Source organism: Triturus cristatus, chromosome 12, assembly GCF_964204655.1.
Source record: "Triturus cristatus chromosome 12, aTriCri1.1, whole genome shotgun sequence".
In the NCBI taxonomy this organism is placed as follows: Eukaryota; Metazoa; Chordata; class Amphibia; order Caudata; family Salamandridae; genus Triturus; species Triturus cristatus.
The window spans coordinates 714,746,249-714,773,010 of record NC_140595.1 but is presented as its reverse complement, the minus strand read 5'-3'; the positions used below and the strand labels follow the sequence as shown (position 1 = coordinate 714,773,010).

The window sequence follows — 26,762 nt, the reverse complement described above, 5'->3', positions numbered from 1 at the left end:
TAAAAAGGGTGTGATTGAAGAGACTAGAGGCAACGTTTGCAATAGTCCTGTTTTACCTGTCTTAAAACGAACGGACCCTTCACAGCCACCTGTTTACAGATTTGTGATTGATCTTAGAGAGGTTAATAAGATTGTTGTGCCACAGTTTCCAGTTGTCCCTGATATAACTGCCTTGTTAACTATGATTCCAGCCTCCGCTGCATGGTTCTCAGTGATCGATTTAAAGAATGCTTTCTTTAGCATCCCAATTGCAGAGGAGAGCAGAGACATTTTTGGCTTTAGTTTAGGAGGTCGCAGCTTCCGCTTTAAACGCGCTCCTCAGGGCTACTGTGAAAGCCCATCAATATACAGCCAAGCTTTGAAAGCGCAGCTTGATGCACTTGTTTTACCGAGTGGCGCTATCCTTATTCAGTACGTTGACGATTTGCTAATCGCCGCGGATACTGAAAAGATTTGCAAAGAAGCTACATTGTCATTGTTGCGTCATTTGTCTGCCTTTCATCACAAAGTGTCTCTCTCAAAATTGCAATATTGTCGACAAGAAGTGACCTACTTAGGTCATCTCTTATCGAAGGAGGGAAGGAAACTGACCCCAGAAAGAATTCAAGCCATTGCACAGTTGAGTGTGCCAAGAACACAGAGAGAAGTGCGTGCTTTCTTGGGCATTACTTCATACTGTAGGCATTGGATTCCTAATTTTTCCTTGTTGGCAAAACCTTTGTTAGCATTAACATGCAAAGCCACACCGAATCCTATCCCATGGTCTGAAGAGTGTCAGAAAAGATTTTTGGAATTGCGTAATGCATTATGTTCAGCTCCTGTGTTGGGTACCCCTGACTACAGCAAGCCTTTTACATTGTATGTTCACGAGAAAGATGGTTGCGCATTATCAGTATTAACACAGCCTTTTGGCGGATGACAGCGTCCATGCGCATATTTTTCATCAACCTTGGACCCTGTAGCGAGGGCATTGCCAAGTTGTCTGAGAGCCACAGCTGCCGCAGCTATGTCTATTCAACAGTCTGCTGGCCTAGTAATGGATAATACATTGATTGTTATGGTTCCACATGCTGTGGACACATTGTTAAACACGACCAAGACGCAGCACTTAACTAGTGCGCGATTATCTGGATATGAGCTGACACTGTTAGCAAATCACATACACATAAAGAGATGTAACACGTTGAATCCAGCTACATTATTGCCAATTCCAGCAGATCTAGATGAGATTGAGCAACATGATTGTCTGTTCAGAACAGAAGAAGAGACGAAAGGGAGAGTAGATCTTAAAGATACTCCCCTGACTGAGTGTGATGGTACCTTATGGGTGGATGGTTCGTGTTTCAAGCTCCCGAATGGTGATATGACTGCTGCATATGCTATCACTACTTTGCACACGATTGTGGAAACTGCACGTGTGCCACAAAATTCGGCTCAAGCAGCAGAATTAATTGCCCTTACGAGAGCATGTGTGTTGTCTGAAGGAATGAAAGTGAACATATATACGGATAGCCAGTACGCCTTTGGCGTGGCTCATAGTTTTGGGCGATTGTGGAAAGAACGTGGGTTCCTGACTTCGCATGGAGCTAAGATTCAGAATGGCAAGTTGGTGAATGATCTCCTTGAGTCGCTGACCCTACCATCACAAGTTGCGATTATGAAATGCAGTGCGCACAAGAAAATCACTGATGATGTTGGTCGTGGTAATGCGTTTGCTGATGAAGTCGCGAAAGAAACAGCAAAAGATGTAAAGACTCGAATGTATGTTGCAGGCCCTGCCAGATGGGTTGGTGATGTTGGAATGTGTGAAAACACAATAGAGATTGTAAAGTCCCTTCAAGCTGAAGCCACAGAGAAAGAGTTGAGCAAGTGGAGAGAAAGTATGGGTAAGTTGGATGAGAATGGTTGTTGGATTGATCTGTCAGAACATAGGCGATGGTTGTTACCTGATGCATATGTGCTTCCAGTGGTTACTATGGCACATGGGATGGCACATATCAGTACGAAAGGAATCTGTAAGTTGTTGGCTCCAGTATGGCAGAATGCTGGAATTCCTAAGTGTGCAGAGAATGTGGTCAAGAATTGTATGGTATGCTTGAAGTACAACCCTGGTAGGAGAACCCCAACTCCAGCTGGTCATTTTGCACCTCCATCATATCCATTTGAAGTTTTGCAGCTAGATTTTATTCACATGGAAAGGTGCAACAACCTGAAATATGTATTGGTGGTTGTTTGCGCTTTTTCAAAATGGATAGAGGCCTATCCCCTAAAAGATAATACTGCTTTATCCACAGCCAAAGCCCTTGTGAAGGAATTTCTCCCCAGGTTTGGAATGCCAAGAATGGTGTGGAGTGATAATGGAAGTGAGTTTGTGGGTAAAGTGATGAAGAATGTGTGTGAGGGACTAGGTATAAAGCAAAAGTTCCACGCTGCAAATCACCCCAATCAGCTGGATTAGTAGAGCGCTACAACGGTGCTCTAAAACTTAAATTGGCCAAAATCCAGGCGAGCACCGGTCTTAAATGGCCTGACGCTCTGCCTTTAGCACTCCTATCCACAAGAATGACCGTGCACTCACGAGTGGGACTTAGTCCTTATGAGGTTGTTTTTGGCCGCCCGGCCAATGTATGGGGTGTGCCAAGACCTACGAAATTCAGTGAAATCGAGCATCCAGTACTGCTTGATTACTTGTATGATTTGACGGTTAAACTGCGTGTTTTACACCAACAGGTGCATGATACTCTCCCCCCGGCCTCTGAGGCTCCAGGACACCCCATTGACCCTGGCACGTGGGTGCTCATCAAAAACTTCCAGCAGAAAAGCAACGATGAGCCCCGCTGGATTGGCCCTCACCTCGTACTACTGTCTACAAGATCAGCTGTTTGAGTAAAGGGGAAGAAGAACTGGATCCACGGCGCCCACGTGAAGAGGATCCCTTTGCCTCTGCCGTATGACCAGTGGGTCCAGGAGGGTATCGCTGACTCTGAAACAGACACTGTACCTCGTTTTGTACCATTCAGTGATGCACGCATAAAAGGCACAACTTCAGCACAACAGAGTGACGATATTTTGCAAGAAGCTGTGCCACCGTCAATTCGATTGGACACTACCGAGCCTGAACTCTTGTTTCAAGATCAAACAGTACCTGGCCGTCTCCACTACAATCTGAGACCAAGGCCTATGGACAAATAAATATTCTTTTCCTCACCTTTTTGTTTTTGATACCATAGCTCTCCCATCTGAAGGACTTTCTTGATTTTTGTTTTTCGAACCACCATCCGGGTTCAGCCGCAGGGTCGCGGTGCCAAGACTTTGGGGTACAGGCCGAAGACGTTAGGTCAACGGTTCTGGTTGGTTTAGGGCGTTCCCTGGACTGACAGGCGTACTCCTTAGCAGAAGATACTCACCCGCCGCGAGCGGCACGATTAGAGGATGGAGTTTTTCAAGATGGAGAGACCCGCTGAGGAAATGAACTTTAAAGCAAGAATGTGTAAAATAATGAAGAGCAAACGTTTTGTATTTTTATGCCTGTTTGTATTATGTAGTATGGTAGTGTTTACTGTAGGATTTGTATTCTTCTCCTCTCAAGAGCCCATTGCACCCACTGTGCAGCCTATACCTCCTCCTACTGTCTCCTCACACTCTTTTCACCCTCTGCCTGAACACGAACAAGCTAGACGGTCTGAATTTGCAAACAACTCGTTTATTCAGCTCCTGCACCAGCACCAACTAGTCATGAATACAACCAATTGCTGGGTGTGTGGTTTAATGCCACATACCATTAATAAGGGTATTCCCTATCTAGTGCTGCCGTATAGTTACAATGGATCGTCATGGGCATTCCAGACCATGTTTCTCTATGCTCTAGATGCGTACTCCCCGCGACAACCGCGTTCCATCAGACCTAGCACCAATAATAAAGCCTTAATGAGAGGAGTTGCCGATATGAGCAGAGATATCGATGCATACTCATCTATTCCCAAAGAAGAATTGAGAGCTTATGTAGGGTGGAACGCAACGGGGTATAGTATTAGTCTGGGTGAAAGACAGCGAAAAATCTCATCCCCAATCTGGGTCGTACCCCACATAGGTCGGTTCTGTTTGCAAGGTAATGGTCAGAATCCTAGAGCTCAACTGGGAAGAAGTGACTGTACTGAAACGTACACCTTTCCGTCACAGTTTTTCCCTGCGTTTTTGGCTGCCAAGGGTACATATTTTATCTGCAATGACCGAGCATATACATGGTTGCCCCCTGATTTCTCGGGCACATGTTAAATTGCAAATCTGCTACCGCCAACATTTACTGCCGCCTCTGACTATCACAAGACCAGAGTTGTGAGAGGCGTGATTAGTAAGGAGGATACTGCCGGTCAGGAAGCGGGAGATTTCTTTTTGGGTTTCCTGCCGTTTTGGGGACCTGTGGTCAATAGTAGGAACCTGAGACAGCTGACTCGTGTGTTTGAATCCACTGTTAATGTTACGGCTGGTGCCCTTGGTAATTTGACAGCTGAGCTCCAAGCGGATCGCCTCATGACTTTGCAGAACCGCATGGTTCTAGACGTTATACTTGCAGACTGCGGTGGGGTATGTAAGGTTATCCAATCTAGTTGTTGCATTTTCATACCAGACAACGCTCCAACAGTTTATCAAGCCATCTCCAAACTACATAAAATATCTGAGTCTATACACGTGGATAAAGGAGATTGGTCACTGGTGGGGTGGTTCTGGGAACTGATATCTGCCTGGGGTTGGAAAGTTCTGATGGTCATTGGAATGATCTTAGCCATCCTTTTCCTGTTCTGTCTGTGCATACAGTGTGCTCCTGCGATATGTGGACTCTGTGCTACATTATGTGTAAGGAAACCTGTATCGAGGGACGAGCTAAGTAATAGGATGATGCTACAGCAACATCTCCATGACTTCGTGAAAATTGACCTAGACTCGGATTGAAATGAGTATAGTTATTGCCTATGTAAGGGCAAAAGGAGGGTCTGTCGTACTTTAGAATTTGGGACCGCGTAGGAGGCAGGGCCCTACCCCTGTCTATCCCGGTATTAGTGAACCGCGAATGGTTAATGCGGTATGTACAAGTGCTTTGTGTAACGTTTTAGCTATGAATGCACTGTGTATACGCTATTATACATCACTACGGGGGTTCCATTTTAGAGCGGTGGCCATCTTATGGTTGCCCTCACATAGGCTACATAGCATGAAGCAAATACGGGCCTTTTAGAGCACATGTGCCTTTCTTTGACTTTTCTGTGACCTGGGCAGCTTGGCTCCGCTGCCCCAGGTCAGTCCGGTCTCACGAGTTCCCCGTCCTCTGGCCACCTGTGATTAGCATCAGGGCTTGACACACCATAAAGCCTTTACATTAAACACGAGCCTCCAGCTAATCTCTTTCTCACCTGACTGTTCCTGCTTTATGGCTTGTTTTCCAAACAGGAAATGCTCATGTTTATTGGGGCCTATCGATATCTGATGTGGGATCTGAGCCTTGTTGGGTAAATAATTGCGGGCTGGCTTAACTGGAATGTGGGATGGTCATCATGACTCTGCCTTTTCGTTTCTAATGTATACTTTATATGGCCATATCGTAAACCTAGGAATGTATGCCTGAAGCAGGATATTTTGTATTTAAGGAGAAGCTCGTTTCTGTGATTTTTAGCAGTCTCCTGAGAACATACACGCTGTTGTACTTCTAGGATACCTGTAATTGGTCTGCAGCCAATAAACTGATCTTTGACTTCACCCAGATGACTCTGTGTTTCTGTAGGTCTGAAACAGGAAGAACCCCGAAGTCATAGGGTGTGTTCCCCTGCACCGCTGGGCTTAAAATACCCAGTACTTCATCACACTATTGACCATATTCCCTCAAACTCATAATATAGCGTCATACAGACTATGTTGCCTATCCCCAATGCATACCGGGTAAAACAATATAGCATTTCCTTACCCTGTAAGGAGGCCGCTGCAGGTAGTCAAAATACCCCCTGCAATCTGAGCAGGAAATCTTGATTGACTTGACCACCCTCTCTGGATCAATAATGGAATGAAAGTCTCAAATGGTTTCATGTCAAGGAGCAGAAAGGAAACAAAATAGTTGTCGATTCCATCTATGAAATAAATAATTCCTCCCTTCTTCACAACACGTCAGGCGTGATAGGCAGAAGGAGGAATGAAGGAGTAGCCTCAGTAAACCCACGTATCCCTCAGTCATCTGAAATATCCCTTTCCAAGATCTTAGGGCAGCCTAGATGCACCCTAAAGCTGGCAGAGAGAAAGGGGAGTGCCGTCGGGATACTGGCTGAACTCTTATGCACGACCCCTGCCACTTTCAGACGGACTGGATCTTGCAAAAACCCCAGTTCCGCAATGGGCTGCTGCCACTTTAGTAACTGGGCTGGATGTCAGTAAACAAGGGAAGCAAGGGCATGCTGTCCTCTGCAGTCAGTGTCTGGGGCCTCGACATATACATTCTCCTATCATACTTAAACCCGCATTGCAGAGGCATGTGTTCGACCTCATGGTCACAGTTACAAATCCCGGCGGGTCCACCCAGCCCCTCATCCATCCAAGGTCGATAAAATGAGTACCATTGAGTAGGGTAACAACAAACATCCGTCATTAAGCGCCAAGACACCCATAGTGGTGAACGTGCGCTTTGCATATTCACATGTATGTTGTACAAGGCCACCATTTGCCCCATAGGTAAACAAGCTATCAGATTTCTCATGGGGCCCAGCCCCACTGACGAAAGATGCCCCGCATTGCTGTCTTCTTCATACAGTAGAAAAAGGTAATCTTTCAAACAGCAACCCTTTTCTGCCAACACCAACGGACACTTATAATAGTTGCTTGAGTCACGTACTGCAGCCTTGACTCGGGTGAACCACTGTAACACCTGGCCTTCTTACCGAAGTAGTCTTGAGGCGCTATAGGGGAAGTTCTTCTATATTGCTAATCCGCCCCATCCATTCCTCCCCCAGACAGGGGAAAGATGCTGCCGTACAGCATAGTAATCAGGGGTCTGACTACCCCTCGTAGTCACCCAAACCGCCCATATACGGCATGACTGGCGTGTCCCCGGGCGTGGGAAACCATCGGCAACAACCACAGCCACCGCTCCTGCTGAGCCGCAGCCGGCCGCACCTGAAAGGAGTATGCTAACGAAGTTAACGGCTAACCACGCCCCCCACCAGGATGCCCCGTGTGACCTCGCAAGCCGAGGCCATGATGGCCCGACCCGCCTGGTCAGGCGCAGCGGCGGGGGTGGAGGCGCCTGCACGCCTACCTGCTGCTGCATTAGAGGAGCCCCACAGGGATCGATGCCCACTCCCCCGGACCCCCGTGCCATCGCCCCAACCTGAAGCTGCCAGGCCACCGTGGGAGGGAAAGCTTCACTATGCTCGCTGCCCCCCCTCCCCCGCGATCCTAATGCCACCCCCGGGCCTGGGGAGGCCAGGTCAGCGTGGCAATGGCTGGGGGACGCCTCGCGATGGTCGCTGCCCATCGACCACATGCCCCTGCATTGGGGGGGGCAGGCGGTCCACCGGGCATGTAGCCCCACCCCCATCGAAATTCGCCGGGCCTTGTTGACGGGCACTGCCCTGCACCACCGTACACCCGGCCAAGACCGTGTGCCGTCCTGCAGGTCTCCTAAGGCCATCAGGGAGGGGTGGGGGCCCCCCCACCTGTAGCCCCACCCCTTTTAGCCACATTTGCACCCGCACATACCTGGGCATCATTCAACCCCGTGGGCGCACAATGCAACGCGCGGATTAACCGGCCACGACAGAGTGCCTGTGGCCCCAACACTCCTCCGCAATCCGTGATGCATGGCCCCTTCCCGCCCTCATCGGGCCTGCACCCCTGACCTAACTAACGATCAGGGCGCTGCCCAGTTCACTGATTAAGGCAACGGTGCAACCATGCGCGGCTGCGCCCTACACTACTTTAAGCCCCACTGAACACATGCATGCAACCTCCTGCCCCCGGCCGTTGATTAGGCATAGAGCCTGATCGCCGACAGAAAGCCTCTATACCCCCCCCCCCTCTCCAGGGGCCCACGCCGTTCGGTCCCAGCCCCGCGCTCACCGAGCCATTGCAGAATTCTGCCTGGGGGGAAATCTCCTTTACAGCGGATCCATCCCCCGAGAAGACAACCCTCCTGCACCGGTCCCCCTCCCAAGCCCCGAGCCCCCAACAGCCATAAAGCGCGCACCTAACAAGGGGGCTGGGCGGTCACCAGTACTTGGGACAGGGTCCCTCCCGGGCATGGCCCATATGGTAGGACCCTATGGGGTGGGGGGTGGCCTACTAACCTCGTGGGCCGCAGCACACAGAGGACACAACCGAAACGGCGTCGGGGTAGTGGGCAAAGAGGGCGCCCAGAGGGCGGGGATAGGTATATGTACCTCATCCCCCGCCCCCCCCCCCCCCCTCCCCGGAAGTGACGCGGCACACCTGGACCGCTGAGGGTCCAAAACACTGGGAGGCTGCCTCCTGTGCCTCTTGTGGCACTAAATAGGCCGCCCTTTTAGTGGGTCTCCTTCGTGGACCCTGGGCAGCCTGCAGAACCTCCGTGCAACAAGCCCAGGGCAGTCAGAATTATATCTGGCTTGAACTGGCACCCCCACCCCAAGCATCCCACTGCCACAAACCACCCCCCACCCACGGTCTGTGGACCCGACTGGAACAGCTTGAAGCTTCTTTCAAGAAGAGAGAGTGGAGGGTCAGAAACTAAGGGTCGTTCAATGAACGTACACCTAAAAATAAAAAATAAAGAACAATGGAATATCAAAATCAGCAAATATATCCAAATCAACAATGCAGAGTACAAGTAAGTGCTTGTAAGAAGAGAGAGTCCACACGACATGCCGAAGGCGAAATCTCACAAAAAGGAAACCAGAGATGAAAATCCGGAAAATCAAATTCACCTCTAGGGAGGGGGAGGCGCTGCTTGTGGTCAGTGCTAACAGTAAAGTACATAATGAGCCCCTCATGTCACCAGTACAGGAGTACCCACACCTCTCACCAGGCCTACCACACTGTTTAATAGGACATTAGTAGCTCTTTCTCGGGGTGCCGAGATACACGTTATTGGACGAAAGTGTCCATCCATACTTTGCTTACCCTTTAATCTGGACGTGTCTTTAAAGTCAACTTTAGGCAGAGCGTAAAATAAAGCAACATTACAGAATAATAGAACATTCTTACAGAAAAGGTATTATAACACAAGCAAATGTTTCTGCATTCAGCAAAAACGGTTTCTGCGCAAATACACGGACTACAACATGCAACAGTATATTAAAAGTAAACAATTCATTAAAACACTCTTTCCCTGCTGCAGTACAGCTGTGTCATCATAATGGAATGACTTCTGTTGGTTAAAGCTGGATTTTTCACCAATTGTAGAAAACAGAACTGCAACACAAACGTTATTTAAAAATATACTGTGTGTATTAAAAATGTATATTCACAAAAAAAAAACACTTGCCCAACTGCCGTGACATTGCCACCCGCAATGCCGTGACTCAGATTCGAACCGAGGTTGCTGCGGCCACAACGCAGAGTACTAACCACTATACGATCACGGCGAGCTACGTGGACCCTGAGGCATACAGTTGTTCCTGTCTTTTATAGCTGAATCCTGTCTGATTTCAAAACCATGTATAATATTCCAAATAGTAATTCTACAAATGTATTATTCAACACTTTATATGAGCATACAAAAAGTGATACTATAAACCGGACAAGGCCTCCAGACCCCAGAAGTGACCCCCAGAAATGTGTGCAATGAAAGACGTGTCCACCAGAATAGAGCGCAATGCTCCAGAGGAGGCCTAGAGAACTGGCTCAGAATGACAGAAATGTTATTCAAATGGTCAAAGAGTAGGATCTAAACTCTAGGTCGGGCATCCAGGACTGGACATGACGTTTCATATGGGGTGTGATGCACATGACAATACTCTGTATGAGTCTTCCACGGCAGACACAATATTCCAGAAGAGGCCTCCAGAACTCGATAGAAAACTTCAGGTGAAGCCTCCCCAAGTGAATGCAATATCAAAGATGTGGCCTTCACAACTTGGCACAGTGCTATGGGTACAACATTTTAGCTGGACACAACACACCATGTCATTATCCACGCACTCACAATACTTCAGACAAAGCCTCTAGAACCGAACACTTCACCCCAGGCGCAACATCCAGAAATAGAGACAGTCTGCAGGTTTGGGTCCAAAACTGAAAACAACACTGCAAATGTGGGCTCCTAAAGTAGTAAAATATACCAGGTGAGACACCTACAACAGGTCACAATACTGCAGACACGGCTTCAGTAATAAGACGACATCCGCAGCACTGGACACATTCCGACAGTGGTGGCCTCAGGACAAGAGAAAAGACTTCAGATGCTGCCACTAGAACTGGGTACAACATGCCATACATGACTGTGATATCAGGCACAGTACTTTAGATGTACCCTCCAATACCAGAGACCTTACACTGCAGGCGACCACCAGATCAGGAGACAATGTGCCAGAGTTGTTTTTTAAAAGTAGCATCAATCCTCCTAGTGAGGATTTGAAAACTTGACTAGAACTTAGAACGGAACTGTGTGTACTTGACACATTACCCTAAGAGGGCTCTCTAGAACTAGACACAACACTTCAAAGGGGCTCCAGGCTTGGGTCACAATATGCTAAACTAGTCTCTAAAGTGGGTAGTAACTGTTCACTCACATTATTCTAAAGGAGCCTTTCGGACATGTACCCAGCTCTTCACACAAGGCCTTACATGTGCTGTGCACACTGTCCACTTGTAAAAGTGCTTCCATTTACGCCAGGTTTATTACCGCTCCTTCTGCACCACAACACTACTTTTGGCCTACTCACAGCCTTTTTATGGAAAAGAAGCTTGCACACCGCTGCCTGGGCTGTGTTCTTGGCTCACTTGCCTCACTTCTTCCCTCTCCTTCCGTGAACGGGGGCGTGATTGCTGGGTGTGCTGTCCTTCTGTTGGCCTGGCTTTCTGCTTCTGCCTTTTCTCCAATTCCTTTGGTTCTACTTATTCTGTGCAGGATTCGCCAGGAGGGGGTGTTTGTTCTGTTGATGATTCGCCGGCTGAGGTTGCTGTCCTTGGGTTCCTCTCCTGTGGGTGGTGTCCATCCAGGAGTGCTGGGTGATCTCGGATCTTTCATTCCCATTGTGGAACCTCCGCTTTCAGTGGGGGTTCGGTGTCGTCTTTTGGCTTGTTTGGTTGAGCCTACGGTCTCGGGCTTGCTCCCTGGAAGTGGTGGAGTCACTTCAGGGCTTCTGTTTCATGGCTGCTCTCTGGCTTGTTTTTACACCTTTGGGGGACTTTTTCTTGTTGGTGTGTTTCTACGGGATTGGACTTTTTTTCTGTGTTTCCCATTTGGGTGTTTGATTTCCTTCCAGATGGCTTTGCCTTGGGCCTGGCCCCTTTGGCACTTTGGGCTTGGTGGGTGGCCTTGCGGGCATTCCGTGGTCCTTGATTGGCCTTTTGGATTCTTTGGTGGCCTGGTTGCTTCACAGTTGTTGCCTGCTGTGTCCTGGGTTATGCTTTCCGCCTTACTGGGGTCCTCCGTTGGTGTTGCGGCCCCTTCTGGATGGTCCGTTTGAGCCTCTGGGTTTCATGGCCTTCTCATTCCTCACCTTGCTGGTGGTGTTTTTGGTCACCATCATCTCTGCTGGGAGGATTGGGGAGCTGGGTCCTTCAGCGCTCTCTTCCATTCTTGCGGGTCCTACCTGTCCTCATTGTGTTGCGTTGGGGTCCTGCATTTCTGCCCTGGGTCCCTTCGGTTGTCGACCGTACCTGAGGGGTTGTGATTCCTGCTTTCCCTCCGGTACTTGAGTCTGGGGTGGTTTCTGCTCTCACTGATTGGTTGCCCGATGTGCAGGTGTTGCTGTGTTTGGAGTGGACTGGGTATTTTTTGCTGCTGTGTCAACTTGTTTGTCACTTTTGGTCCTGTCCGTTCTGGTCCTTTGCCTTCACTCTCCTCCCTGTGTTGGTGGGTGGTGCAGCCTCTCTTGCTGGCCTATGTGGCACAGGGTTCTGTGGTGTCTGCCCAGGAGCAGGGTCGGTCTCCCGGCCCTCTGTCTGTCTCTTGGGCCTTTTTTAAATTTTATGTTGGGTCTCTACTGACAGTGTCTGTAGGGCTGCTGCCTGGTCCTTTCACACCTGTTCTTGGATCACTGCCGAGTGGTGTTGGGTGGTCCTTCTGTGGGGGGCTTTGCTGGGCGGTTCTCCAGGCTGGGTTTTCTGGCTATTGTAGATCTCGCTTTCTGTGCTTCCTCTTGGTTGTTGTCCAACTGTTTTGTTTTTGGATTATGCCTACTTGTTTGGCCTTGTCCCTTTGTCAGTGGTTTCTTGTGAGATTTACATGAAGCGGATTGGATTGGGTATGTGCTCACTACATAACTCTGGTGGCGAGGAAGACTTACGAGGAGGTAATGCCCCGGTTACTTACCGATAATCTTCATTACTCCGAGTATTGTCTTCCTCGCCACATGAGTTCCCATCCCTCTCTTCCAGTTTGGCTGTTGGCTTCATGTGGTTCTTGAGGCTTGGTAGTTCTACAGGAAGTGGGCTGGGTCAACCCTCCACTTATACTGGATCAAGGGTGACGGTGGTCAGCCATGTTGGGGAGGGAAGGGAGGGATGGGAGGCATGGGATGCTAATTGCTTTGGAGGGTTCTGCTGTGGAGCTAAAGCTAACTATGTAGCTCATGTGGTGAGGAAGACAATACTCGGCATAATGAAGATTACTGGTAAGTTACCGGGGCATTACTGCTGCCCATGTTTTACTTTAATGCGAGTGCAGCTTAAAAACATCTTTTTACTTCACACCCAAACTGATTTGCTTTGAAAATTAAAGGCACTAGTGGTTGGTGGTACAATACATTGGCATCTAAGCACCAAAAACATCTTTAACGTCGAAGGAGGAACATTATGCACGTGTGGATAATTATAAGAGGAGCAGCTGGGTTTGCAGACAATGAGTCTTTTATCAAACAATGCATCTTCTAGGAGGTTGTATAAAACACGAGGCACTGCTGAGATTTTAACTCAGGATCTCCTTTTTTTAGACAGGCGCTTTAACTAACTAAGAACGATCGATTTAACCCAGATCTTTTTGACTTGGGTATAATGTTTGCATTGTCAGCATTCCGTCCATCATTTGTTTGCTGTAACACTTTTCGCCCTAAGTGGGATGGGTATGCACAGACGTGGGTCCCTTGCTCACTGTGCCACTGGATTCAAGCTAGCCTGGCTGAAGGGGTGACATACCCTGTAACCGGGTCCTAGGATGTTTGTTTCTGGTCCAGGGAGGTCCTGGCCTGGCAGTTCGGTCTGGACTGTTCCCATGGGGCACAGGGTCAAGAATGGTTTGCATATGGCAGGGTCCAAACTGGGGTGGCGTAGTGGGCAAAAGAACAATGGATTTTTAACCCAGATCTTTTGACTGGGGGAGAATGTTTGCATTTTCAGCATTCCATCCATCATTTGTTTGCTGTAACACTTTTCGCCCTAAGTGGGATGGGTATGCTGAGACATGGGTTCCTTGCTCACTGTGCCACTGGTTCAAGCTAGCCTGGCTGAAGAAGGTTGGCATACCCTGAAACTGTTCCCATGATGCTTGTTTCCATGGGGCACAGGGTCAAGACTGATTTGCATATGGCTGGGTCCAAACTGGGGTGGCATAGTGGGCAAAAGAACAATGGATTTAACCCAGATCTTTTGACTGGGGGAGAATGTTCGATTTGACAGCATTCCGTCTATCATTTGTTTGCTCTAACACTTTTCGCCCTAAGTGGGATGGGTATGCCCAGACGTGGGTCCCTTGCTCACTGTGCCACTGGATTCAAGCTAGCCTGGTGGAACAAGGATGACATACCCTGAAACCGGTCCCAGGATGCTTGTTTCCGGTCCAGGGAGGACATGGCATGGCAGTTCGGTCTGGACAGTTCCCATGGGGCACAGGGTCAAGACTGATTTGCATTTGTCTGGGTCCATACTGGGGTGGCGTAGTGGGCAAAAGAACAATGGATTTAACCCAGATCTTTTGACTGGGGGAGAATGTTTGCTTTGTCAGCATTCTGTCCATAATTTGTTAGCTGTAACAATTTTCACTGTGCCACTCGATTCAAGCTAGCCTGGCTGAAGAAGGGTGACATAACCTGAAACCGGTCCCAGGATGCTTGTTTCCGGTCCAGCGTGGAGGTGGCCTGGCAGTTCGGTCTGGACTGCTCCCATGGGGCACAGGGTCAAGACTGATTTTCATATGGCTGGGCCCAAACTGGGGAAGCATAGTGAGCAAAAGCACGATGGATTTAACCCAGGTCTTTTGACTGGGGGAGAAGTTTTGCATTGTCAGCATTCCGTCCATCGTTTGTTTGCTGTAACACTTTAACTAACTAAGCCACAATGCCTCCTTTAGCTTGTTTCTGCACTGTGCCTGCTGTCTTGGTGTAACTGAGAGACTTTGCATATTTTTCTGTCTCTAAAGCTGTGATATTTTCCAGTACCCACCAACAAGCTATTGCAGAAGAAAACCTCATATTAGAATGGAAAAATTTGAAAGAAAGTCACGAAAAACGTAAATCATTATATGTACTTATTTGTATTCATTTTGCTGAGTTTACACTGGTGGGTGGAGTGTGCAATACATAAGTTAAACTAAACGAGAATGCAACGCTTATAAAGGGCACCAATATATACCAGATCATTTCATGATGCCTGCATACAGGGACGGCTCTAGGATTTGGGGGGCCCTGGGCAGAAACACAATGTGCGAGGGCCTTCTAATTTGCAGACACCTTACACATTCAGGGCTGTTTGCCTCTCAGTAGATTACCCTGGTCCTGAAGCTTTTTTGTACAGACCCCTCCTGGGTTGCAGCCCTCCCTGTCACCACCTCTTAGCAGCTCGTAATGGGCTGAATATGTGAAAGTTGCTTTTCATTAGACAGGTTTAAACCTGCTGCCGGACAATGGCCGTCCTGTGGTGCCTCTGAATGGGCAGCAGGGCAGGAGGCCTGTTTGCAGGACAAGCCTGTAAAAGGTGTCACCTTGCAAATGGGCCAATAGGAGGGTAGCCTCTCTACCCCATGAATGTGAAGAGATGGGGTCAGGAGAGGACCCGGGTGCCGTGGCCTGGCTGAGACACACTGGTATGGGGCCCTGTGTTCATGGGCTGAGAGCAGGGCCCTGGGCAACTGCACATACTGCCAACTGCCTAGAGCCGGCCCTGCCTACAAAACTGCTCTTTCCTTCACCTCTCGTGACCTCTGGACAACTTACCGAGGAACCGCCACTCTCTGAGAGGAAGTGTCATCTTTAGTCACTTTACTGACATGTCTTAGTTTCCGGCAAAGACATTAAAGGGCTCAGATAATCCTGCACCAACTCGCAAATACCGGGGAGCGTCACCGAAGAACACTCACAATTATTTAATGAACTGCACTGAACGCACTTCACTAACAAGAGCTGCATGACCATCGCTCCCCAGAAAAGATGGAGTGAAGGCTAGAATCACTCCACAAACCCTCCCTCCTGCCACACTCACAGAGAAAGGTACTGGTCTCGGCTCAGCAGCACTGCGCATGCTCAATATTCTGCAGATTCGTATCACACACGAGCTTAATCCATACCACACATTATCACTAATTGGGATGTCAGTCTTTACCCCTTCCATTCCTGTACCCTTTTCTCTGTACTTCTTCCTCCATCACTCACAGCTCCCTTCACTTTCATTGACCTTGAACACTTGTTGCACCTTTTTAGGTGGTTCTCTCGTGTACACAGCTCATAACTTTCCAAACTGGATGTTGGGCTCATTATTGTTTACCCTCCCTTTCGTAATCGTCTAGCATGTACCCATTGCAGCTCATTCATGGTTCAGAGGACAGTGCATACAACAGTAGTCGTGGCCGAGTGGTTAAGGCGATGGACTAGAAATCCATTGGGGTCTCCCCGCGCAGGTTCGAATCCTGCCGACTACGCATTACTTTTATTCCTTGCATTACATTTTGACATGGAAGCTAATTACGTGGTTCGGAAATAGCTGTATTTTCGCATAATTGTGTCTTTGCTACTCCTGTGATGTAAACTGCCATCTGTAGGGCCACTGGACTGCGCAAGGATTAAGAGGCGCTGTCGGTGATTCGGCTCGTCCAGGTTGTCCAATCAGGATGGACAGAATCTTTGCTTGAACACCTGTTCTGAAGACTGAGGGCGGAATGGAAGGTTTTAGCCTCTCTAGGAGAAGGAGTCGGGTGGAGGCAGCTTTTTCAGTCTGCAAATATGGAAACAAATTTATTTTCCTATCAATACCATAATCAATTAGTTTTTACAATGGGACCAAGGCGGGAACAGTATCAAGTTCTGTGAGAGTTTCAACCCATTCTTGAGCACGAAGACCTGAGTCATTGGAGTGGAGGAGGAACTCACTGTCTGTAGGTTGTTTTTAGATTTTTAAGGGACATTTGTAGGTCTAGTTTGTCTGCAGTATTTGAGATTGCGAGGTACAGTTGTGTATCCTGGGGATATATTTATATTGAAGTTTTGGACCACGCAGGTCCCTACACAGGTCGAAGAAGTGATGGTGAAAGTACGGAACCTTGGGCGTATCTTGTTTAATCAGTGAGGAGGGAGTTATGAAAGATTCTATGATCCAAGAAAGGAAGAGAACCACAAGTGAGACAGAGTACCCTGTGCATCAAACCCCACATTCACCCGCTCTGCTTAGTATCCAGCAAACTGCCATATTTCCCTGGAGTAGCCCCCACTTGCTCTGCTGGTGGAAACCTTTAACTGATGGCCCGCTCGCATCCGGCCGCCATTCACAGTACATCAGACCATCTGTTGTATGAAGTACAGAAACTCTGACAACATGTTTACACTTTTTTTGAACCACCACAACAGGCATGCCTGTCACATAGAAAAGAAGTAAATGCCTCCCATGCATGGGGAGAAAACTCCCAGTGTGTCAGGGGCATTTCTTTACTGACTTTTTTCAAAGCTCTCAAAGCGTGAACATAGCGCCCATGCAGCAGTGCGTCCTTGCCTTCAGAGGGTCCACCAGCAGCTCCTCTGATGCCGCAGTGATCTTCGGCAGGGAGGCAGAGATTTTTCACTACAGCAGAATCTAGGCCACCAGGCTAGCAGAGTACACGCCTCCACTGCCCTGGTGGAAACAATTTTGGCCCGCCAATGATAAATAAATCTAAAAATCCAGATTGGAAGGAGTTTAGTGGGTGAATAATAGTAATATAAGAGAGTCCTCCAACAAAAAAGCATTTGGACATTTTCAGTTAGCTTATGTATGATACACACGTGTTTGAGGAGTGGTTATGAATGAAATTGTCATGTTTGATGTGGGACATTTTACACATCACTGATCACTCTCAATGTCAACGCTGTAACATGTTGCTGAACACATTCAATTGCTTTCAGTAATTAATCCCTTTAAACCAAGTCCTCAGGCGGGACACACGCACCCTGAGCCCTGGCAGTATATAAATCAGTGTACCAAAGAACTTGCTGCCTAATAGCACCAGGCTGGAAAAGGCAATAACAAAAACACAAAACACATAAACCTTAACAAACGTAAATAGAAAAATATTTCAGTATAATATTTTTTTTTGTTCTTTGAAGTGTTTTTGTATCAAAGTTCTAAATTGATCATTCAGATGAATAAAAAACAAAGAGCCTTCATTACCCAATCACCTTTTATGTGTTACTTTACAGCCCCAGTCTTTCCATCGGCCACTGCCTTGCCGTCCTCATGTTTACAGTGCTGTTCTTCCACCAGGAAACCTTCGGTGTCAGTGCGCTTTATAAATGAAACTAATGTTAATAACTCCTGGCGCACTTTGGTTTCTGATCACACTTGGTAATGTTCACTGAAGAGCTCCCTCCTCTTTTCATGGTTGCTTTGACTTCAGGTTATCGGCAGGTGACAGCAGGGGGCTCTTTGCTTTGTTTGCAATATACGCAGGATTTCTTAAAAACCCTTCTGCTGTCTAAGGGCGACATTCAACAGGCTTCAGCTGGTGACGAGCGCTGCCTGGAGCACCTCACGGAGCCTCTCTGTAAATGTAACATGTCTTATATGTGCTTTACAGCACCTTTCTGCTGTTCCTCTGCATTGTAATTGATGGCCTACTCTCACCCCAGACAATGGTTCTCTGTGGGCGCACAGGCTCATTGAGAAATAGCTCTTTGTTCATAGAAATATAAAAAGCATTGCATGCATACCCAAAGAATAACAACAACCAAAGAGCGCAAATACTTAAATATATTATAAACACATGAAGTTAAAAGGTTAAAAGTTAGCAGAGGATGGTTTCGATCCATCGACCTCTGGGTTATGCGGGCTGACCGACTGTCCCCGCAGGGGACCCTCATAAGAGGGCAGGCCCTTTAGTGCCACAAGATGGCACACTGGGCAGTCTAGTGTTTTTCACAAACCCCGGTTGGGGTCCCCACTGCACGTCATTTCCGGCCGGCAGGGGGTCGGGGAAAGGTATATTGTCCTCCCCTGCCCCCCTGACGGCCTCTTTGTTCCCTCGCCTGACGCCAACTCCCTCCCTACCGCTTACCTGGCGTATCAGGGTGAGGGGAGGAAGGAGGTTCTAATCTTTTTATTTGTGTTGCAGGCAGAGTTACATGGCGATCCAGAGGAGGAAAGGTACTCAGGGGTACCCTCTTCTGGAGCAAAAAGGGTGCTGAGGCCCAATATCCCCAGGAAGTCTGTGCGGTGGACTGTGGGGTGCGACGGCGCCCCATCTGTCCTACGGGCGGTTGGAAACCTGTACAACCGGGGGTCGCTTGAATGCTCCGCCCCTCGTAGGGGGGGGGCGTGAGTTATATGGTGGAACAAGATTTCACCGGAAGGGGGAGGGGCTATCCCCTCACCACAACCGCTAAACACCGATTGGCTAAGACCACGGTGCAAGTTGGCCCATCAGGTGGTAGGCCGCGAGGGGCGGCTTGCCTTTGGATCTCCTGTAAGATAACCCACCATGTTGGCATATTTGGTATGCTAATAAACCTGCAGCAATTTTCTCCACCAAAAGTTGTCTTGTCTGTTTATTTATGCTACCCGTATGTTGCTGCAAGAGGGCTGGTGAGTGTGGCCGATATTGGCACTATGGGCCTAGCACGCTTCACTCTGCTGCCGGCGTTGTGTCGCTTGTCTCCTATATGACGCTACACTGCAGACCTCATGAACTCTTCGGAGGTTACCCAATGAGGAGCGTGAGTTTCATTGCCGCTTGGAACAGACCGAGGGCGGAGGTGTGAAGACTTATCTACGGCTTCATCCTATCAGGGTATGGGGGGAGCTCATCAGAGTGAAAGATGGAAAGGCGGGTTCACGCTTTCGCTTCCGTTTCTACATTTTAATGAAAGCTCTCGGCTCGCACTGTCGCTCACCGGATGTCTGACACAATCATTATACAAATACCTCTTTTATTTTCTTACTCTCTTTTCTGAACCTTTTTGGTTCTCTGATACTTCCCGCTGCTGAGAAATCCACAGCATTTGTTCGACAGAAGAATAGGGGGGGGGCACTGGCAGTGAGTGGCGCCGTCCAGCATTCTTCTGGTTTGTCCTGAGTCCTCCTCTGCGCAGGCGCTGTCACACGGAGACACTGTGGGGCCCCTACTGTCCCACACTTTTTGTTCCCTCTTGTTTAAAGACAAGCAGCGCTCACTCGTTCAGCTCTTTATGATCAGTGAAAGTGGCACCTGTCAGTGCTGCAGGTGTGGAGATTGTTGCAACAAACCACCAATGACCATTCCCTCCTCTCCCATAAGCCCCTCCCCCATCCTCTCCCCTCCCCACCTCAACAATGAGGGGCGTCAAAGCCAAGGGGTGATGCCGTCATCAAATTCCACATCACAAAAAATAACAATAAAAAATAAGATTAAATTAAATGAAACAATCAGTACTTTAGAAAAATGAAGCGTGATCAGTAAAAGCAGCTTTTTTGGAAAGTGGGATTTTTCTGCCAGGGTAATCTTCGGAAAGAGCTGCACTAGAATGTGAGGCTTCTAGGCGGTGTGTGGGGGGTGTGTGTGTGTGCGTGTGGACTTTTAAAAGCTTTATTGTATTTTTCAGCCTGCTTGATGCTGTCCTTTACACTTTCTCACCAGGTCTCTTTATTTCTCCCCTAACTGCTCTCAGGTTCATGGCCCGCAGTGGCATTGTCCACAGTGTTGGGATTGGTAGGGCCACACATTGTCCCTTGTACAGTGACAAGGACCCCCCCCCACACCCGTACTATGGAGTGGCAGTCAGTTGGTGGCAGTAGTATTTGCGAAGGTGGGGGACTTAATCTTTTTTAAGAAGTCTACTAAATCACCTGTGTACAGTCTGCACAGCATTAGTTGTCTTCACATCCACACACACACAATTCATTCTGTGTGCATGTGTCAGAACGTTTGTGTGTCCTTGTGTCAGGGCTCATGTGTGTGTGTGTCCTTGTGACAAAGCACATATGGGTGTCTCCTTGTTCTAGAGTGCGTATTTGGCCTTCTGTCAGAGGGTGAGCGTGTGTGTGTGTTTGTGTCAGAGTATGTGTGTGTCCTTGTGTCAGGGCTCATGTGTGTTTGTGTGTCCTCGTGTCAAAGCACATATGGGTGTATCCTTGTTCTAGAGTGCGTATTTGGCCTTCTGTCAGAGCGTGGGCGTGTGTGTGTTTGTTTGTTTGTCATAGCGTGTGTCATAGTGCGTGTGTCATAGCGTGTGTGTCACAGGGCATGTGTGTTTAATTCTCTCTGCAGCTGCCTGGTACCAGTGCTTCCACACTGTTGTTGCTGCCCTTGTTTATTAGGTGAAAGGGGTGAACAATGCTTTTACGCCCCACTACTTCTAAACTTTACCAGCCACCACTTCAGGAGCGCAGACCAACTCACCAATGTGTGTCTGATTGGCCTCACTGGGGTTTCAAAGGAGGTCCCTCATGAGCGGCCCTTGACCCCTGCGCATCTTTTGAAAGTAGAATAAATGCTTGACTTGTGGGACCAGAACATCACCAAGGGCCTCACAAGTGGGTCAGTTATGGGGTACTCAGGAGGATGCCGCTCCTTAGCTACCCATCTCCATCCCAGCTGGGACCTCACTAGCCTCCTGCTACCTGTCTGCTGAGGAACCACCAGCAGGAAATAGACGAGCAGCCCATGCCAAGCAAATGAAGGAAGCCAGAGTCAATGAAGCTACCTTCACTGCTCGACCAGAGGCTGTGGGTGCTTCTTGGCACCAAGGACGGGCTACAGAGGAGAAGCACACCAGGAGCTCAGAAAAGAGCAGCAGTGATGGCCGAAGTGCATGTGAGGCGGTCGCGACCTGTGACCTTGCTGTGGCAGCAGGCTTGCTCGACTGCTACCCACTACAAAGAGAGCGTGTCCCTTCCCCAGAGGAACCATAGTCCCATTCCAGACCCCACTTAATGGAGGCTTCTCACATTAAATGGAGGCCCAGTGTCCATACATGTCCTATTAGGCCTAAAGGTGTCTAGAGTAAGAGGGGACCTTAGTTACCTAAGACTTTAATACTCATAGGTTCCTTCGAGTACCTCCCAGATCCTTTGTCCATGAAGGTTTCTTACCATCCCAGACAGATTCTGGAGATTGTACTGACAAATGGTGGTTAAAGGATTCTAGATTGTGCGTCTGTAAGAATCAGTAACCTGGGGCACCAAAAAAATTAATTGGAACCAAGATCACACAGGTCAGAGATGCTGGTCCTTGAGTGTGTCCTGGTCGCCCACAGTTATTGCCAAGAGCCAAAAGGAAGCTCTGAGGCACCGAGAAGAGTCACAGAAACATTTTTCAGCAGAGACAGCAAAAGAACACAGTCCCCATGTGCCTAGTAAATTTCCCAGCCAAAGAACCTAAGTGGACTGTTAACTTGTGCTTGGTGGTAGGAGCCTAAACCCATTGAGCTGCCAGACCTAAAGAACCACTCAGACTGTAGTGCCAGAGTTTGCTAATCTTGTGATATATTTTATTTATTAATTCACTGGATGAGAGGAGGTTTACTGTTGGTCGAAGCCCCAGGACGGGTGACATTGAAGATTCCCAGGACAGCTGACACTTTCAAATCACGTGAGCAACTTTCCACTGGAAAACATTCCCCCCTTTCTGGAATTATAGCTTCTCTCATAGATAGATAATTCATGATTCATTTTGTTGGGTGTATTTTTAATTGCACTGGTCTACACCTTTAACTTTATAATTACTTTTTGTATTATTTTTTAAGAACTATCAATGTCTGGATGCTGACGTCAGTGCATGTGAATACGTCTGACTGGCTGTACCTGGACCAAAACCCGTACTCACCTCCTAAAAACAGCATTTGTTTCTTGACCTCAGCTACAAGTTACTGTAGATTTGTTTTACACCATAAAATCTAGGTCCAGAGAAGCCAAATTATGAATTTTCGAGTGTACAGATGGTGGTGTGGTAAAAGTGGACTGGCTTGACCTTTGACCCCTGTGTCTTCTCAGTAAATGGAATGAAATTAGAGGGGCGTCATTTACGCCCCAAACCAGTCGCACAGCTACATACGCAAAATCCACAATGTTCCAATGTAATCCAAATTTAGCAGAGTGATCATTCATTTCTCTCTTCCAACTTCACCCCACTTAATCCACACTTGAAGAACCATGCTAATTTTCCAGGTTTCCTATATTTCTGATGAGACCATCCGGACTTCTATCAAAAACACGATCAACACATGATTCTTCCCAGGCATGTTCTTTTAATAAAACCCAATGCATTTTGGACTACACGAGTCCTTCTTCAGGGGTAACTGCCCGGGAGTTTTAAAGATTCAACATCCTCATCTAATCCTCAGTAAATGGAACCAGGAGAAACAGCACCACTACAAGTGACACAACAAAAATCAACACATTATATGTATCACTTAGGAAGCCACTGAACAGATAGAAAACAGGTGTTTAAAGGCTGAGGGCACTTTATCCAAGATGTTATGTTTCTCGTGTCCATGCATGCGTGGCTCATCCAGTCCTGTCTTTTTCTCCATTCTGGGGTGTTTTTAGTATCCAATCTTAAATTCAGGATCACAGCACCAGATTTCTAAGAAAAATAAATTTGATTGACTCAACGGCGGTATATTATCAACCAATAGCAGGAAAGAGTATCTATGTCCCTGGTGCATCAAGAGAAAAACAGAACCAATCTCTTGTGCTGCCTTGTATGTTCTATTTATGCCTGGCTGTGAAAGTAGTTCAATTTAATTTAAAAACTTTATTCGGTGTAAAAACAACAGGCCATAAAAGTACATAAAACACTGCACATAACTGTAATCACACTAAGAGTTTACAAATTATCATAAGTTAAAAACAGTTTAAAAAATGCACAATGGACTTTTGGGGTTCTAGAAAAGCACATAAGTTAATGCATCAGATATCCCTGCTTACAGAATGAAGTCCGATTTCAGTGCACCATTACAGACTTAAAAGAAGAAGCTGCAACTAAAAGGGGCATGAAGGGGAGATAGAGAGAGGACAAAAACCTCAAATAGGGCCCGCCATACATTCCTACTATCCCCCGTTAGTGAACCCAAAATGCCCACCATGTTCTGTGTCATCAACCATTTTGTGCATGGGGTACTGACGAACTAACCCAACATGGTATGTCTAGCCCTAAGTGCTGCTTTCAGACTGTGCTCGCAATCTCTGTGTATATAACCTCTCCAGCAGTGGAGCACTAGTGCCCCCGGGGCACCAGTCACCCCTCCCCACCCCCTTCCATAGGAGGGGGCGGGGACGCCGACCGGAGCCCCCTCCTCGGGCTGGCCGGAAGTGACGCGCAATGCGTGTCACTTCCTGGCCCTGGTGGGAGGGGGAGGATATTTAGCCTTCCCCCACCCTTCCTGGCGACCTCTTTGTCGCCCACCTCGCCTTTTGATCGGTCGTCTCGTCGTCTCGCGTTGATCGTCGACCGTCCAGCGGCCCGGAATATTTTGCGGTGAGTTTGCCGGTTTGACCCCTTCGCCGCGGCCCTGTCCCTTGGCAGTACCAGGAGACGGGGCCCTGTGGTCGGAGTACCACGGGCGGGGGGGGCCGTGTTCGAAGCAAAGCTCGTGGTGTTGGCCACGATTTATTTTAGTACTTTAGTTGTACTACGCCCAGGTATTTCTCTTACTTTTGGGGTCACCTCTCTTCTTTTTCAATTTGGGTCTCTTCTCAAGAATTATTTAAACCCTACTTCCTCTTTGCCCTTACAGCACACTTTAAAACTATGACCATAGTCCTGATGATGGCCTGAAATCAACCAGGCTGAAACGCCGTCGACAAAACCCAGCAAAGAACTTTTTGGCTTATTTGTGGTCATTGAGAAAAAATGTGTTCATAACAGATTGTATATTATTATTCCTTCGACCACATTGTTATTATCTTAATTTGCGCCGTTCACGCAGTTTTTTCACTCATTGTATCACTGCGCCGTTCACTATCACTAGCACGCTCAGTGTTCACCTATGTGTGTTTTTGGTCATTTGTACTTTTATTGTACTGTAGTGCTGTAAAAACTACCTACAATATACAATTCTTTTCTATTTCCCTTGGTCTCCCTTTTCTTTTTGCCCTTCCCTCTGTGATTTATATCACTAAAATATTTGTTCCTTCTAAAAATGATATCCAGCTGAGACGTTGTTGTTCTGTTTTAACACAATTTATTCCCCGGCAAGGGGCGAGCTGGCAGATACTTGGGGGAGACAAAGTTTGCTGCTGCCTTGAGCTATTCACTGCAGAGAGGGCTGATCGGGGCGGGGGCAGCAGGCGGGGCGCCCCCCCCCCGCCGCGGCCTCCCTTTCACCCCGGCCTGGATGGAGGTTGCGTGGGTGGTGGGGGACGCGGGTGTTCATTTTGGGGACCCCGCTCTTGCTTGCCCTGTGTGTTGGGCGCGACCCTGCCCCCCTCCCTCTCCGGCATTGGGTGCATGGCTGGGGAGGTTGCGTAGCGCGCGAGTGGGGTGCAGCCCTTGTCCCGGGCGGGCGTTCGCACTGCGGGTAGCGGCTCGGGTTGGGGATATGGGCTGGGTGTCGGCCCCGTGTGACGAGCTCGTGGGGGGGTCCCTCTCCCCTCTTGTCCCTGCTCGTCGTACGCCTGGGTCACGCTCTTCATGTTCGACGCTGCGGTCGCGAGGCGCCCCTCGGGCGTGTCCCGGCCCAACCCCAAACCCCCCGCGATGCTGGTGACTTCAAGGGGGGGGGGATCAGCCGTGCCTCAATAGGACGGATAACGGCTCATTTGAGCGCGCGCTGCCTTTTCGGTAAACCGGCTTCGAGCGCTTGTTCCCAGCACCAGCCTATACTTCCTTCCCCTTCCAAGGAGTGGTTGCACAAGCGTAGCGTTCATAAGGCCTTCCCCCAACCACCCCCCCCGGCTTACGGATTCACTTGGGGGGGGCCTTGGGGAAATGGTCCATCGGCGGCGTGCCGTTTTAGGTGCGGCGATGCGGGCTGCGAGCCTCGTGGGTCCTGGGCCTCTTCCCTCTCCCCCCAGCACTACAAGGTTTGGAGCTGCCTGGCCCATCGCGGGTGGCGCTCCCGTGAGCCCCTTCTGGTGCCTGCGCTTTCGGTATGGCCAGCGGGGGGTGCTGGCATTGGGCGGCGTGCTCATAGAAAGCAAGTGCGTTGTCGTGGGGGCGGGGCTGAGGGGTGGGCGATTTAATCTGCATAGCGAGACGCGGTTGTGAATAATCAGGTTCGGGCCCCGTGGGGTCGCGTCCGCTATTGCGGGTGCGAAGCTCGCGTGGCCGGGGACATTAGAGCAGGGTAATAGTATACTTAAACCCCCGTGCCTCGTTGCGCAAGGCCAATACGGTGCGGATATTGTATTAGGTGTTATTTGCATCAGCGGCATTCCTGTACATAGAGGTTTCCTTCCAGAACATGTTCAGTTGAAGTGCATAGTCGTCTCTGTGGTGCAATCGGCTGTTAACCGAAAGGTTGGTGGTTCGATCACACCCAGGCACGCGGAGTTGTATTATATCTGAAATGTAATCTGCGGAAACCACACGTTTTGCATAAGATTAAGATTTAGATTACACTGGAAGCTTCCCTCTCATTTAATTCCCAGCCTGATAAACTCTGTTAGTCACGTGAAATCCATGCAGTGCTGTGTCTGCTCAGGTTTGATATCGGATTCGCTTCTCCCAGATGCGTGTGGCCGCGAGCCCAGCACACAGCTGTAAAAAGACGCGTCATGCAATATTACTGCGTTAGGGGCACCTCCAACCTAGGGTCTGCCACGTCAATTTTCTATCTGGGGCTGGCCTTTGAGGGGGTGGGTCATGATAATGCACGAGCTTTCACCCCACTGACATTACAGGAAACGACTTTAACATTGTGATTAGAGTAGAAATGTTGATCAGATCGGTGCCGAGGAGGCCTTTGGACTGATTGAACAGGGATGTGTAAGTGCTTATCCCCTCATCACAAGAGGGCTGTGATACCAGTCACAAGAGGTGCAGCAATGCCGCACTCCTGGTGTTTCCCACCCCTGCAGATTGTCTGCTGAACGCTCGTGTCTGAGAGCTCTGCGCATCATTCCTGCCTTTAAGCTCCATCGCATATTTGCGAAGCTTCAAAGTGACCGGTCCACCTGCGCGAAGGGTCTTCCACTGCGAGGCGCACACCCCGATGCTCTTTTAGTAACTTTTGATCAGAGTTCGATTTTTTGTTTTGTTCAAACCTGCAAAT

At 48.7% G+C, this 26,762-nt stretch overlaps 1 non-coding gene across 1 annotated transcript; it reads left to right on the top strand.

The window, feature by feature from the left end:
- The first annotated feature begins 15,945 nt into the window (after positions 1-15,945).
- TRNAS-AGA (transfer RNA serine (anticodon AGA)) lies at positions 15,946-16,027 on the top strand. Its single transcript has one exon. It is a non-coding gene; the product is annotated as a tRNA-Ser (tRNA).
- Positions 16,028-26,762: the final 10,735 nt, after the last annotated feature.